Consider the following 17,263-nt stretch of genomic DNA (forward strand, 5'->3'; position numbering starts at 1 on the left):
TTTGTGTTTTTGTGTATTTACATATGTATGAGTAGGGTGGACAATGTAATCAACAGTCCCTGTCTATGCTGTATTCTGATAATACAGAGGTCAAAAGAACATCCTATCATTTAAATGAATTGTAAACATAGGATATCTGAGTATTCATCTCTCTTTGAAATGTACTGTGAATGGTAGAGGAACAAGCAAATGGCCTTATGTTAATTTGTATAGCTAAGTACTGGTGATGGACCTCCTTCAAAGTCATCCTAATTACCTTTCATCCCCCGAGGAAATCCCAACTTGTCAAAAGGACATGAAATTGTACAAACGATCCTGGGGTCCTGATTCTGTTATCTTGGATCAGCTTAGACTTCATCAGGGGAAGTTTGAGTCACAAGACTGAGGTCCCAGTTATGCTGGTACACCCTGAATATGAGATTTGGACATTGGACTATGAACTGAATTCTAAAGGAACTCTTTGCAGCTACAAAGCTCACCATCTCTGCTATGACTCTGAGACTCAATGAATTGAACTCATGTCTGTATGTATATTGATCTTTTAACCATACTCTCTCTTTTGTTTGTTAAGAAATTTTAGTTTAGTTAATAAGAATTGGATGTAGTGTGTATTTGGGTAAGATCTGAAACATTCATTAACCTGGGAGGTAATGTGTCCGATCCTTTGGGATTGATAGAACCTGTTCTTTTATGTGATTAAATTTTCATCATATTTGACATGGGTACCTGGATGGAGGCCTGAGGCTGGATCACTTTAAGGGAACTGAGTAGCAGCCGTGTTAGTCTGTATTCGCAAAAAGAAAAGAGTACTTGTGGCACCTTAGAGAATAAGCTCAAATAAATTTGTTAGTCTCTAAGGTGCCACAAGTACTCCTTTTCTTTTTAAGGGAACTGTGTTGTTTGGACTTCTGAGTAACCAGTAAGGTAATAAAGAAGCTGTTCTATTCTGGCTTGGTGAATCTAAGTATTGGAATATCCACCAGCTTTATGGGGATTGTCTGCACCATTCTTTGCAGTTCACGCTAACTGAGTGACCACAGCAGACTCCCCACTAGGACCCCGGTCACACCAGAGCCTTCCGGTTGATAAAGTGCCGGATAACACAGCTTTTATTGTATAACTATCAGAGAAACATGAATGAAAGAGCACGGTCGCGCTCTTCACCGTCTTCACCAACTACAGTCAGGAGACAATTCGTATCTGACCCTAATTGTTATTGTCCCCATCAAAGAAAGCCAACCTATCAGCCCCCTAGTTCTACAATGGACACGATTATCAAAGAACTTTGCCAGATAGGGGCAACACTAGACTCTCACAAGTGTCAAATGCAAAAAAATGCAGCAGCAAATGTATGATATTGAATTGCTAACCCACCCCACCTCAACCCATTGCAGTAGCTACTGGAACGTTAACCCAGATTTCAACTCCACTTATAGAGTATGAAAGCCAGAAAGGAGGTTGGGGGGAATGAGGACCCATAATGACAGATAGCATGAAGCTAACAGGCCCTGTGCAGTTTTTTCCCTCCAAAGGAAAACATTGCAAAGGGAAGAGCACATGTGCAGCCATTAGTGACTAAACATATGCTCTTGCTAAACACAAGCATGAGTGTGAAGGATGGCAGTGACTATTGTAATCGTAGGATGAAATTTTCCTCTACAGTTTTTTTTTTTTTTTTTTTTTTTTTAAGATATTACCTTGTCTGAAGGAGGTCGAACACCAGCCCAACAGAAGGCAAATGCAATCTGAAAATGTCCATGCCCACTGACATAACTTCTTTATGATCTTTTCTAGGGTTGGCGGAATATCGTCAAGACTTCATCCCTAACTTTGCTTCCAATGCAGGTCCTCTGTATAACTTCTGAAAAAAGGGATTGCTTGGGCCTGGACAGACCAGCATGTGAATGCATTTGTAAAATGGAAGCAAGCAGCAATGCAAGCATCTGTCCAGATCCCAGAAAACCATATCACTTAGAGGTCTCTCTGAGTGCAACTGCACTTGCAACAGAAGAGGCCTAAAGAGAGGCATGGAAAATTCGGCCAGTAGCCAATGTCTCCAGAAGAATGAGCCCAGTGGAACTTAAATATTCCACTTGTGAAAAATATTTATTAGCCACCAGCTGGACTACCAAGCATTTTGCATTTTTAACTGATTTAAACCCAATAGTCTCCATTCCACATACACCCCTCATCCCTTTCTAATCAAACCAAGGATGGATAAGTGTCTAATGTTCATCTAGCACACTGGACTTTGTTGTTGCAGGGCAAACATATAACAGCAGCCCCGGTATGGAGCCTATCTCCATTGCCGGATGCCCTGTTGTATTTTGGCAACCCTCAGGTGTGCCTCGATGTTGAGTAAGGAAAAACCTTAACCCAGTTTTTCACATTAATACCTCCCAAAATAAAAATCACCAAAGAATATTGCTTTTTATAGATGAGTCCAACTACTGTGATTAGAAGAAAACAATACCTTCTTGCTATTGATCCGTTCTCTAAATGGGTGAAAACATTCCCTCTTAAGGCAAATGCAGCTTTAGCCACAACAAAAATCTTGGTGAAACAAGTCTTCTCTCATTGGAAACTCCCCACTTGGGTAGAGGAACACAGTTTACTGGACAAGTGTTCCAAAGGTGTCTACAGTTGTTGGGAGTGCAACAAAATTGCACATTCTATATAGATCTTAATAACCAGGGATGGTAGAATGAACAAATTGCACCTTCAAACTAATGCTGCGGAAACTGGCAAATGCCAATTGGATTCCACCCATTTTAATGACACTCAGGGCAACTCCACACCTTTTGAGGTGATGACTGGGCAAACCATGTGAATGCCAGAGCATCCTTTGTGGCATACCAATGGCACACAGCTAGAGGAAGTCAAACTGGAAAGCTATCTGCAAGCATTACAAAAACATTTGAATCAGATTCCTTTGCAGGTAGCTGTTAAATTGGGAAAATCTAAATGGAAGGCAAAAAGCTTATTCTGATAAAGGCCAAAAAAAGAATGCTTGGGAAAATCGGAGATCAGGTTATGCTCCTATCATATGCTGTACCAGAACACAATTTATCTAACCAATGAACCGGGCCACACTATATTATGAATAGACTCAGGTTCCTCTGTATACAGAATCAGAATAACACACACACACATACAAAAGAACAGGTAGATAAATTCTGTCATGCTATCACTTTAAAGTTGTACTGGAAAAGAAATATTTCTCCATAGGCAGCGGAACTAGTGATGTTGACTACAAAAGAGGAAGTAGAGGACCAGAGAGAGCCAGCCCAATAGAGGGGGAAAAGAAAAAAAGTGCATGTCTTAACAGCATTTATGCTGTATTATTGCCTTAATACTGCACTTCAAAGCAAACAACAGACTGTTCCAGTACAACAAGAAACAAGAATAGTCAAAGCAAATCAGAATGTTATGTTGGGACTAGACTCAGACTTGCCTATTGCTCAGGATGCAATTATAACAGTGATCTGGGCACAAGAATGAATAAAACAAGATCAAGGATTAAAAGGGATAAAATTATTTTTAAATGAAATTTTCTCCAAATTGAATGGTCAACCAGCATAAGCACAATTTATAACTAAGATCTGGGATAAAACATTGTTTACTGCATGGACTAACAGTACAACTTGGACAATACATAAGGGAAAGAGTCATATTTCAGGTCTGTATAGATTGGGATAGGGTTAGCATTGAAGGATAAGTGAAAAATTTTCCACTGGAGGTCCAGAAACTTAAAGGAAGGTATGTGCATTATTTTCCAAAGAAATTTAGTCAGTCAAATACTTCTTCCAATGACCCATAACAAATTTTATCAAAAGGTTAAAAGTAATAGGTAAGAAACTTGTTCTTAAATATGACATAAAAGAAAATGAACAAATGCCTTTTGTGGATTGAAAAGAATCTCTCCCTTTCCTACCTGAAAGGGGGTTCCAAAGAGGATGGCTCTAGACTGTTCTCAGTGGTAGCAGATGACAGAACAAGGAGTAATGGTCTCAAGTTGAAGTGGGGGAGATTTAGGTTGGATATGAGGAAAAACTTTTTCACTAGGAGGGTGGTGAAACACTGTAATGCATTACCTAGGGAGGTGGTGGAATCTCCTTCCTTAGAAGTTTTTACGGTCAGTCTTGACAAAGCGCTGGCTGGGATGGTTTAATTGGGGATCGGTCCTGCTTTGAGCAGGGGGTTGGACTAGATGACCTCCTGAGGTCCCTTCCAACCCTGATATTCTATGATTCTATGATATTCTATGATTCTTAATTAAGGAATCCACGGTGGGGGGTGGGGGTGAGGGGGAAGGAATGTAAAACATATATTACAAGTGAAGGTAAATCTTTACCAGGAAGTGATGGAATCCCATATGATTATGGAAAAACAAAAACAAATGTCAAAGCTCAGTAAAAAATGGAGCGTTGACCATGCAGAACCTAAATAATGAAAATTAAGGAGAATATGAAGTTTGTATCCAAATTAAGTCTTCGGGTATTGTAAAAGTTAACATATTTTCAAGTAAAAGTCAGGCAACAATAGTTGGAAAGGCCTATGATTCACAACATTTAGTGAAATATCCAGTTCTACAAGAAGGCCCTGTTAATGGTCTCACTGCTACATCTACACCAGTGGTATGAATAAATCAATCAATCAAGTACAATGTATGCATATCCCTGTTGTGTTAAATCAGTGTAACTGGTAAATGAGTACATTTAGTTATTGTAAAGATGCTAAGGTTGAATCTTTCTTTTCAGTACTCCTCATAAATAAGGTTATTGCTTATCAACAACGAATACAGGATATTACGTTGAGGTATCAAGATACAAACCAGCATTTATGTTTCCAGAAAAAAACAAGGAATTAATCCTTTTGGAGTTTTGAATAGTATCTATCACAGGTTTATTTAGTACAAGAATGTCAATTTGGAATAAGGTTGATGTTGAAAGAATCAAAAGGGGAAAAGTGACAGCAAAAGGCAATTTCTAACAGGTCCCAGAAGGTCAGGAAGACAGAGAACAAAATTCCAGGTTACCGACTGCAGTAACAAAATAATGAATTCTGCAGTAAAAATACTGAATTTTGTGGTATCTTAGAAAAATGCCTAATTCCATGGCCACACAGTCACAAAGCCAGGGGGCCCTGAGCACAGTGACTGGGGCAGCTCACATCTCTCAGAGTCATCATTTCAAGCTCTTTACAGACTCAAACAAGCATCCGCTCTGTTCACATTTTCAAGGTTATCTTCGAAACCATATGGGTTTGAAGCGTAACTTTAATAAAGTGAAAGCTGAGATTTTGGAGCACGGTTCTGCAGCAAAGGGTGAATTCTCCAAATTCTGCAGGTATGGAACTGTACAATCCATGGGACACTGTATGTATCACACAGAGAAGTGTGCAGGGAGCCAATTAATTAGGAGCTCATTAGGGCAGGGATATAAAAAGGAGGCTGTGGAATCCTGGAGGTGAGGCTTGTGTGGAAGAGGAACAACTTACATTGGCCAGCCCAGCCACATGCACAAGAAGAAACTGGGGAAATGAAGAGCTATTTAGCTTTAAAAAAGGACAGTTTAACTTTTCCCAGCCTGAAACAAGCCATCCTTTGTTTGCCATTTTGCTCTTTTCTCTGCACCAGCCTCAAGACCGCCCTTTCCTGTCTCCCTGCGCACTGAGCCAGGGTGCAGAAAATGCTCTGTGCAGAGTGTGTGTATGGGATTAAAGTGTTTCTTTATTTTTTCCACTTGTCTTTCTCCTCTTAGCTGTTACTTGCAGCTGTGACCCAGCTGACACTCAGAGAGTCCCGTTTTCGTGTGTATACTGAGCAATGTTTAAAATTAGGTTATCTATAGACTATTTGAAAATGTTTCAAAATATACATCAAACTTTTGATTCTGTCAGACTGTGCTCCTATGGGCGCTGGCCTGAACCAGAGGTTAAGGGCATGGATAGGAGGGGAGGAGACTGTGGGGAGAAGGAGGAGGGGAAGGAGCAGGAGTTCAAGAGAGGACATGGAGAGTGGGCCAGTGATTGGGTTCTCTTCCCTGATTTGATGAGCATACATTTTAAAACCAGTTTTCCGGTGCAAATGTGCACAATTACAAATTTTAAATTCACTTTTCAATAACTCTGTGCAATTGTTGCTTCATTTCATGGTTTCAATGACTATACTGGCCAGTGAAATTTTTCAGCAGAAACTCCATGGAAAGCAAATGCCAGACAGGTGCATTTGAATGGATATTTGCAGAAACTTGTTTGAAGTATTCACCCAATTCTACAGTGCAACAGTAAACCACAGGTGTTGCTTCAAAAGTGATGTGAGTTTGTACCTGCAGGAAGAAAATAATCCCTAGTAGAAACAAATTTTAGAATATGCCCACAGAAATACTTTTCGCACTTAATTACCTCTTGTAAATGTGGAATGCGTAGTATTAAGTAAACATGCTTCCATTTGATTGCATTATGCCTTCAGTAATGCAATGCAAATTATCCTGATAAATAGAAAGCTGTTGAAAAACTGAGTCATTGGATACAAATTCTATAAAATACCACCCGTTATATAAAAGAAATGGGTATTCGTAAACTGAGAATGTCTGAAGCTCTTGTAATTCAAAATATTTACCAACAGATGGCAGTGTTGGTTAATTTATCACAATATTTTCTTCCGTAATAGCAACAAAAAGGTTTTTGAGATCAAGAAAAACATAATTCAAAAGTAATTTATACTGACTGCATTTCTAAAGGAATTCAACATAGGTGAACTAATCATAAGTGTGGAAATTGTTGTAATTTTTCTAACTGTACAGGCATTCCACTGAGATTTTTACAGTATATCAATGTTTGTTTAAACTTTGTTGACACTGAAAATACAGGACATCTGAATTCTGTAAATAACATATGCAGTAATATCTCAGAGTTCCCCTCTGTTTTAGGGAACGAAATATTGAGACACAAATTTTGTTCTGGGACACTTGGCATAAAGGTGGTTAAATAGAGAAGTGTCAAAGATGCAGTAAAGCATTTGACACTTTTTTGTGAAATTGACGGATTTTATACTTAAATTGTACTTGTGACTTTGTAAGCATGGCATTGTGGGGTTCCAGGACGTCTCTCCAAGCCCATTTGAAAGTACATTGTAAAACCTTGACATGATGTGCTTACGCTGGTGCATCAAAGAGAAGTACTGAAATGAGTCATTTGTGAATCATGGGTTATTATCTGTTAGCGCATCTGGACTCCCACAGAGATCAAACTGCCATTTACAATTTGTTAATACGTTGTGACTCAATTTGTTTTGCAACAGCTCCATTTCAATAATCTGTAAGTAGTCATCCATTAAAGAGAGATAATATTTCCCATTAAATTCAGGCAGGTCTGCACCAGTTTTGGGCCAAGAATAGACCAGGAATCTCCAGTGGCTCTGTGATTCTTTTACATTGTGTTTCCTATATTTATTACAATTTCACACTTGGAAACACTGATGCCCAGCTGGAATAGCATCTCAAGCCATGTTCTCACACTGATGCCCAGCTGGATGGCATCTCAAGCCATGTTCTCACACTTCTCAATGCCCAGGCAGGCACTGTGGAAACCATTCTCCTGCAGGAGGCATGAGCTCAGGCTTGCTTCTGTACGTACGGGTGGAGTAGAACATGGAACCCTGAGGATGATGAGAAGAACAAGGCTCTGTGCACCACCTATGTTGGATTAAAGACCGGCATTGTGGGGACTTTGACCCTTGTGTACTTACGCACAAAGCTAGTTGTCGTAATAGTCTGATACTCCATGCCAGTGACTTTGACTTCTTACATAATACATTCTTTTAGCTCTAAGATTTAGATTAGAATGTATTGTATTCATATTGGGCCTGGTCAAACGCTCAATCATGATATTAATAATGCTGCCCTTAATTGGTACCCACACATTATACAATTTCATTTCAATCAGCAGCGCAGCCTCCCTATACCATAATTCAGGATGTGAGACCATTCAAATCTGAAGCAAATTTATCTTAAAATATAGGTGGCCTATTTCTGCCAGCAAACTTTAATGATTGCTTTAGATTATTCCCCTGAATCAGCAGTACGTTGTGTAAAAATGGTGGTACCAGCTGCATGTTTACACATCCACTTGGAGCTTAAGTGTGCTTACGAATTTTGTTGTGCGCTATAGAAAATAGAACAGATCCATTATTTAGATAACATGTTAAGTCACACGTGATGAGTACAAACCTGTTTTTACCTGAAACTTTTCAATATCAGAAACCAATCTATCTTGATTATGTGGCTGGGTTTTGAACCTAGCTGTGCCTGTTAAACACCATTTATGAAATGAATATTTTCCTTCTTTTGGGGAGAACAAATTTCTTCTCTGAGAAAAGACTGCAAAAGGAAGGCACAAATAAAAGGTAAGGTAGTATACTTCACCGCTCAAGGTTAATGTGGTCATCACTTAGTGTGTGTTGCCTGAATGAAATGTCTGGGATCATCCTGGCCAGAAATTGGGTTCCAAGTCTCTGGGTAGACTTTTCTTTCAGGGACGGTTTATATGTGTGTGAGGGACCGGGGGGAGGGGGACGGATACAAAGGGTAACCACTAAGGAGCTCAACTTATTTAATGTATCTACGTGAAGGTTAAGAGGTGACTTATTCATGATCTATAAGTAAATAGATATCCAAGGGGAAGTGATATTATAGATAAAAAATATAGCACAGTCCAATGGCTGGAAGTTAAAGTTAGACAAATTCAAATGGAAAAATGTGCAGTTTTTTAATAGTGAGAGCCCATTGCAGCAACTTTATCAAGGGATGTGCTCAATTTCCCCATCCCTTGAAGTCTTTAAATCAGGACTAAGTGTCTTTCTAAAAGATGTGCTCTAGCTCAACCAGAAGTGTCTGAGCTTGATGGAAGAAGTCTTGAGGGAAGTCCTATGGCCTGTGTTATGCAGGAGGTCAGACTAGATGATCACGGTGGTCACCTCTATTAAAATATTTTGTCTAGATTTCTTGTAAATCCTCTGTGGGCCTGCTGTGCTGGGAATCTTTCTATTGACTTCTGTTGGCTTTGGAACTGGTCCTCTGTCTGTTTTTATACTCTTTCATATACTTCTCCCCCAAAGTGTGTGTTTTTTCCAGGATGCTTGTACAATTTGGGAGCACGGGGCAGCCCAAAGTTGAGGTCCAAATTTCTTTAAGCAGCTGAGAAACGTGTATATTTGTGTGTAACATTTTATGAGATGTAACAGGACTATTGTGTCCTGACCATATAACATATATGGTTCAGAATCCTTATCACCCAGATTCCCTCCTTCTATCCAATGTTTCGATGTGCATGCGAGCACACACATATACATATAAACAAAGATGTATATAAGTAGAGATATACAAAAAAGCTGAAGACCTGCTATATGATGGGGCTTAATCAACGAATGATGTGGCCGTTCAGGTTATTTGGCAGATCAAGTTACATGTCTACAATCTCCAGACTATTAGAGGGCTTGCATATTTTTGTATTTTTCCATCTTTTCACTTGGCACGGAAGAATTTTGGTTCTTGGCTCACAGCAGTTACACGAAAGCTACTTTCTGTCTGTTCCTGCCAAAGGAAAGCAATGAAGAAAAGGAGTCTACCGAAAATGTCAATGGCTGAACACCATTCACTGCTGTTTATGAATCGGCTAAGGGAAGCTCATGATCAGTGTGATGTAAATTAACTGCCTCTCTGGAGAGAGAAATCTGCATCACCTTACGGTCAGCACTTGTTAACTGATCTCAGAAACTAAAGGCACTTTTGACATCTTATGGAACATTCTGGCCAGCATTAAGCTCAGCTGGAAAAAAGATTTTCAGGGGTTAATCAGATTGAGAAGAAGCTTATTATGAGGCTTCCACTTTGCTGAAGGGTAGGGTATGTCTTTGTTTTCAAGAGTTAGTGACCAAATTATCCAGGATGAGAGAAGCTGCTGTGTGAGAATGAACGAAGTGATGCAGTGATCATTATAGTGGTGGAAAATCAAATCAGCACACCAACCATCAAAGACATGTATTTTTTTTTAAAAAAAAAAGAAGTCTGTGGTTTGTTTTCAAGAGCTGCAACTGTTTAATGGAGGAGAATGTGTGAATATTAGCACAGGTGACACAAAATGGCCAGCTTCAGATTGTGGAGGGGAAGCTGACCGTGGAGACAAGCAGTAGCCTATCATAGTTTGTGTACTGTATTACCCTAATGACACCGATCACACTGTGTGTGTTTTCAACACAGCCAAAACAGGGCTGCATAGATGCAACATGTTTTTAAATAAATATATAGGGTAGAGCACAGCATTGGAGCTTGGACTTCGGAGACCCAAGTCTGCAGCTCCCGTTGACTTCAGATGTCGTATTCTGTAACTCAAGGAAGAACTGGGTTCTGTGTTGTTTTTTTTCCTCTGAAGTTTTTCAGCTAACTCACTGTGATCTGAAGCAACTCACTTCACTTCTCTGTACCTCACTTCTCTATAACATGGGTATGAATAATGACGTCTACCTCACTGATAGTACTTGTAGACCCCAGTTAGGGTATTCCCACAATATTGGCAGACATTCCTCTACTCCCCTCCTCCTGCTCTGTTTTGGAACATATTGGACCTGATACTACAGACCTGATGCAGACAACAGTCCATTGAAGTACAGGATTGCTAGTCCCAAAATTCATGGCAGACTCCACCCAAAATGAGATTTAAACAAAATAAATTGGGTTCTTTTAATTTGCCTTCTGGTTTTTGACCTTTTAGGACACATGTTTTCAGTTTCAAGTTGTCTCCACAATGGTGAAGACTAGAATTTTTTTTAAATCCAAAGCTGAGATTCTCATATTATCACATGACTCCAAGAGCAAGGGATCTAAGAAGGAGAGAAAATATTACAAGACTTGAGATAAAATCACAAGAGTTGACAACACTACTGCCATTAGTCTAGTTAAGGCCAAATAAATGAAGCTAGTGGAAAACTGCATTGAGCTAACTTTGATATAACCATGGGGAATCGCAAAAAGAAAAGGAGTACTTGTGGCACCTTAGAGACTAACCAATTTATTTGAGCATGAGCTTTCGTGAGCTACAGCTCACTTCATCAGATGTTTACCGTGGAAACTGCAGCAGACTTTATATACACACAGAGAATATGAAACAATACCTCCTCCCACCCCACTGTCCTGCTGGTAATAGCTTATCTAAAGTGATCAACAGGTGGGCCATTTCCAGCACAAATCCAGGTTTTCTCACCCTCCACCCCCCACACAAATTCACTCTCCTGCTGGTGCTGGCCCATCCAAAGTGACAACTCTTTACATAATCAAGTAGGGCTATTTCCTGCATAGATCAAGGTTTTCTCACATCCCCCCCACCCCCATACACACACAAACTCACTCTCCTGCTGGTAATAGCTCATCTAAACTGACCACTCTCCAAGTTTAAATCCAAGTTAAACCAGAACATCTGGGGGGGGGGGAGGGGGGGTAGGAAAAAACAAGAAGAAACAGGCTACCTTGCATAATGACTTAGCCACTCCCAGTCTCTATTTAAGCCTAAATTAATAGTATCCAATTTGCAAATGAATTCCAATTCAGCAGTTTCTCGCTGGAGTCTGGATTTGAAGTTTTTTTGTTTTAAGATAGCGACCTTCATGTCTGTGATTGCGTGACCAGAGAGATTGAAGTGTTCTCCGACTGGTTTATGAATGTTATAATTCTTGACATCTGATTTGTGTCCATTTATTCTTTTACGTAGAGACTGTCCAGTTTGACCAATGTACATGGCAGAGGGGCATTGCTGGCACATGATGGCATATATCACATTGGTGGATGTGCAGGTGAACGAGCCTCTGATAGCGTGGCTGATGTTATTAGGCCCTGTGATGGTGTCCCCTGAATAGATATGTGGGCACAATTGGCAACGGGCTTTGTTGCAAGGATAAGTTCCTGGGTTAGTGGTTCTGTTGTGTGGTATGTGGTTGTTGGTGAGTATTTGCTTCAGGTTGCGGGGCTGTCTGTAGGCAAGGACTGGCCTGTCTCCCAAGACTTGTGACTCTCACAAGTCTTGGGAGACAGGCCAGTCCTTGCCTACAGACAGCCCCGCAACCTGAAGCAAATACTCACCAACAACCATATACCACACAACAGAACCACTAACCCAGGAACTTATCCTTGCAACAAAGCCCGTTGCCAATTGTGCCCACATATCTATTCAGGGGACACCATCACAGGGCCTAATAACATCAGCCACGCTATCAGAGGCTCGTTCACCTGCACATCCACCAATGTGATATATGCCATCATGTGCCAGCAATGCCCCTCTGCCATGTACATTGGTCAAACTGGACAGTCTCTACGTAAAAGAATAAATGGACACAAATCAGATGTCAAGAATTATAACATTCATAAACCAGTCGGAGAACACTTCAATCTCTCTGGTCACGCAATCACAGACATGAAGGTCGCTATCTTAAAACAAAAAAACTTCAAATCCAGACTCCAGCGAGAAACTGCTGAATTGGAATTCATTTGCAAATTGGATACTATTAATTTAGGCTTAAATAGAGACTGGGAGTGGCTAAGTCATTATGCAAGGTAGCCTGTTTCTTCTTGTTTTTTCCTACCCCCCCTCCCCCCCCCCCCAGATGTTCTGGTTTAACTTGGATTTAAACTTGGAGAGTGGTCAGTTTAGATGAGCTATTACCAGCAGGAGAGTGAGTTTGTGTGTGTATGGGGGTGGGGGGGATGTGAGAAAACCTTGATCTATGCAGGAAATAGCCCTACTTGATTATGTAAAGAGTTGTCACTTTGGATGGGCCAGCACCAGCAGGAGAGTGAATTTGTGTGGGGGGTGGAGGGTGAGAAAACCTGGATTTGTGCTGGAAATGGCCCACCTGTTGATCACTTTAGATAAGCTATTACCAGCAGGACAGTGGGGTGGGAGGAGGTATTGTTTCATATTCTCTGTGTGTATATAAAGTCTGCTGCAGTTTCCACGGTAAACATCTGATGAAGTGAGCTGTAGCTCACGAAAGCTCATGCTCAAATAAATTGGTTAGTCTCTAAGGTGCCACAAGTACTCCTTTTCTTTTTGCGAATACAGACTAACACGGCTGTTCCTCTGAAACATGGGGAATCGGTGCATCCGATGAAGTGAGCTGTAGCTCACGAAAGCTTATGCTCAAATAAATTGGTTAGTTCTAAGGTGCCACAAGTCCTCCTTTTCTTTTTGTCTCAGTAATATTTTCCAGATCTTCCTTAGAGTTACAGTGAGTATTTTCAGCAGGTAACGACAATGTTCCTGTTGCCAGGTTGGGGGTAAGTGGGAAAGACCTTGACAAAACTTTCCCTCAGAATTAACCAAACGCAGACACAGGGGGGCGCCAAAGGATCAGGAAAAGGAATTAGGAGTTTACTTTTAGACACAGCTCCTTTCTCTGACGTTTTCTAACACCCTGAATTCAGCCATATAAAATGCACTGTAAACTGAAGTGAGTAATGTTAACTAAGCTGATCATTAGTCTTGGTGCCATTTTTTGTTTCCAAATGGGCTGGGGCTAAGCAATCATTTAAACCTACCTTGTAAATGGAAAATGTGGCTGCCTGGTATTTATAACTCTGTTCCAGAATCAGGGGCCCTGGAACAATTTGTATAGTGCGGCTGCTGAGAACCATTGAACCAAACTGTAAATCCTGTATATGATGGAAACCACTTCAAGCCAGGGGGTGCAGCAGCACCCCTTGTTCCAGCACCTATGACCAGAATTAGTGCCCAGGTGAAGAAAAATGGATGATTATTGTTATATCCATTCCCTGTTTAATAGTAAGAATGATGCATCATTTTGTCTTTTTGATGCAAACATGAGTTTGCCTTTTCCTTTCTTAGAACTTGTGTGTTGCCCCTCCCATTGTTTTCCAGTAATGTCTGTTTTCGCTGCACATCCCATGTATCTATACACTTGTACCAGCACCCTCAGTACTGGACTTAAAACAAACAGAACAACACCAAAATACTCTTTGCTATTAGTAACTGTTAAGAGTTGAGGCTGTAACAATTGCCAGCTAACCTTTGCAGCTGAAGAGCTGACTTTGGAAAGGAGCCAAGGGTTGGTTACCGTATTGTAATTCCTTGGAAGTCCTTGACCTTTTTTTTCCACAGGTGGTGAGTGACTGTCACCCCCTGAAGCTAATGGGATTGAGTGTCCTGGTGCTGCTTTACACAGAGCCATAGTCAGTCGGTGTGTACTCTGTTAAACTAGTCTGCAGGGCAGGGAGGGATAGCTCAGTGGTTTGAGCATTGGCCTGCTAAACCCAGGGTTGTGAGTTCAATCCTTGAGGAGGCCATTTGGGATCTGGGGCAAAAATTAGGGATTGGCCCTGCTTTGAGCAGGGGGTTGGACTAGATGACCTCCTGAGGGCCCTTCCAACCCTGATATTCTATAAGACCTAGTTTATGCTTAATTGATACAAGAGCCTGAAAATGCTCAGGGTCAGTGTTATGCAGGCTTATCCCAATCGTAGCGACCGCTGTCCCCCTTCTTCCTGCTATAGAGGGAAGAAGCTGGTAGAAGAACAACTACATCATCTTTGCAACCTTCGCAGATCACCCTTACAGTGTGCTGATCCTCCCTGAGTGTCAGGACAAGATTATGCCTGGAGAGCAGCACAAAGGGGCCACACTGCCCCCGAAGGATCTAGCCCAATACAGGGCCTGTTCTTGTCTCAGAGAGATTTCACATTGGCGTAGTTCAATCAGGCTCTGGTTGACTTAAACATGCTAGTGCAAAATGACATGTAAACAAAAGTTAGTCAAACAAACGAGTCTCACAAGATCGACCACCAGCCGGAAAAGCATCCTGTTCGATGTTGCATCCTGTTCCATGTTCTTATTTTTCTCAAAGCAAATGCAGCGTTCCCATCCCATACTCTACACACACACACACATACACACACACCAGTAACAAGTCACTTAGCTGTATAGGATTGCTTTTCGTACCATTAAATGCCATAGGATGCATGTGTGTGTTAGGATATTGGTTAAACATCACGTTAAAGGCTAAATGAATTGCAGCTGCATGCAAGCTGTTCTAGATTAAGCCTGGTAAATTTCTTGTTAAAAACATCTCTTACATTTTTGTGTGGATTAATATTGTCCTGGACAACAGAGCCTCCAACAGTCATTTTCCAGTAATACGGCTTTTTCTAATTATTTTACACTTATAAAAATAGATGCCTTGCAGACAACATTTCTAACGTTAGCATAGATATATAAACATATATTTTATTTAAGCTTTGCTCTGGGAAATATCAGGTGATGTTTTTTAAATATGTATCTGAGTCATGACAGTGTTTTATTAAATGCATTAAAGATGAAACTCCTTTAACTCACTCTGTTCTGACCGGGTAGTTACAGTACCAACTTAAATGCAGACTTAGGTGCCTAAATGAAAGGGATCTGTTTTTCAGAGGTTCTGAGCACCTGCAGCTCCCTTTGACTTCTTGCAGTGGAATGCATGATCAGATCAGGTTGGAGGAAGGGAGTGTGGTCTAGTGGTTAACTCAGGGAAGGAGAATGCCTGGTTTACATGTCTTGCTCTGCCATCAGCCAGCTGAATGACCTGAGGCAGATCCCTTAGCTCCTATTTACCCCAGTTTACCCATATGTAAATTAGATATACTAATAATAACCCACCTCTTTAGGAGCTGAGAGAAAGGCTGGTCTTGCTCCCGCTGAAGTCACTGGGAATTTTGGAATCCACCTGAGCAGAATCAGAGTAGTGAAATCAATGGGAGTTTTGCCTAAAGAAGAGGGATGAGATCAGTCTCTTGTAGCATGATTTACTGACATATTTTAAGAGCAAGTATATTATATCTAGATTTGATATGTCACATTTAGGATTCTTACCCTCATATCTGCTCCCTTGTCTTTGAATTAGATCTTCCAACTTTACTGGGCGGGGGGGGGGGGGGAGGAAGGAAGTTGATCCTGTTTGAATGGCAGGCCCAATAGAACCACTGGATTCTACTCCATCATGTGCATTATCAGCAAAAATGTCACTTTATTCCAACTGCAAACTCTTCATTTTGAGGATGAAGACTGAGGCAGATAAAACACATTTTGATTTTCGGGTCCTAGGCTGAGTCGGCAGTTATTTCTGAAATTATTTCCTGAGGTAAGCAAATATAACAGGTAATGAGAAAACGCTCTTGGGGCCTGCTTTTAGGGAGTTGTAGCTGATGGAATGTGAAGTAACTAGCAATTTTTGATATAATGCAACTTCTATCCTGGGTATTTAGTACCTTTTGAATCATGTGATTACACATGTAAGTGTAGAGAATCAAAAGTATACATGCTGCATTTGCACCAAGATATGTGCACAGCTGGTTTTAACCCTTGGTATTTTGGCCAGTTCAATTGTTCACACACACACACACAAACCACTGTACTGCCTAACTGCTTAGAAATGATTGTTTTAAACTAAAGTGATGTTTCAGCTGTGTGCACAAAAGTGCACCAGAAACCACATTGCTGTATAACATGGTATAGAACAGAACGATCAAAATTGCATTTGGTTTGATTTGAAGACAAATCAGTCCAGTCAATGTATCTATGGGCTCTATCCTATGGATATAGGAGCTAAGGGACAGAGAGCAGACACCTTATGCAAGGAGTTTAATACACCCTTTTTATCCCATGCAATGCAAAGGTAAGTCAGTGAAAACCGCAAGCAAGTTGGACACAGAGAGAGATAAGGGGTGCAGAATGTCAGGTAAGGGGTCTCTGCAATTGGACAGATATTTTCCCCTTCCTCATCTGTTGGAGTCTACTTGTTCCCCTGGGTCTATCCTGCCCGTTGCTGCACAGGCAGCACGTGGCAGCAGGATCTGCACCCGCTGCCTTTGAAGTTGCAGGTTGCAGCGCTGACATGGGTTGCACCCAAGATAATGCGACTATGCCTAAGGAACGTGTAACAGCATCAGGCACTTCTTCCTAGTATATCTCACTCCTGTGCTTTGGGCTAACGCAGCCGGCAGTGACACACGTGTTCGGTAATTGGCCTCAGCCATTCATCAAGGGCCTTTATTTTATTGCTTGCTTCTTTCAGTGCCAAGCCTAGCACTTTCCTGGCACTACAGTCTAGCCCAGTACAGCAATCCTGGACCCACCCTGTTCCCTGGAAGAAATGCATTTTGGCGGCAACATCAGCAGGATCGGGCCCTTATTTTGCTACTTGATAGCAGCCAGTTCAGGGTGT

Source organism: Caretta caretta, chromosome 2 (genome assembly GCF_965140235.1).
Source record: "Caretta caretta isolate rCarCar2 chromosome 2, rCarCar1.hap1, whole genome shotgun sequence".
NCBI lineage: Eukaryota > Metazoa > Chordata > Testudines > Cheloniidae > Caretta > Caretta caretta.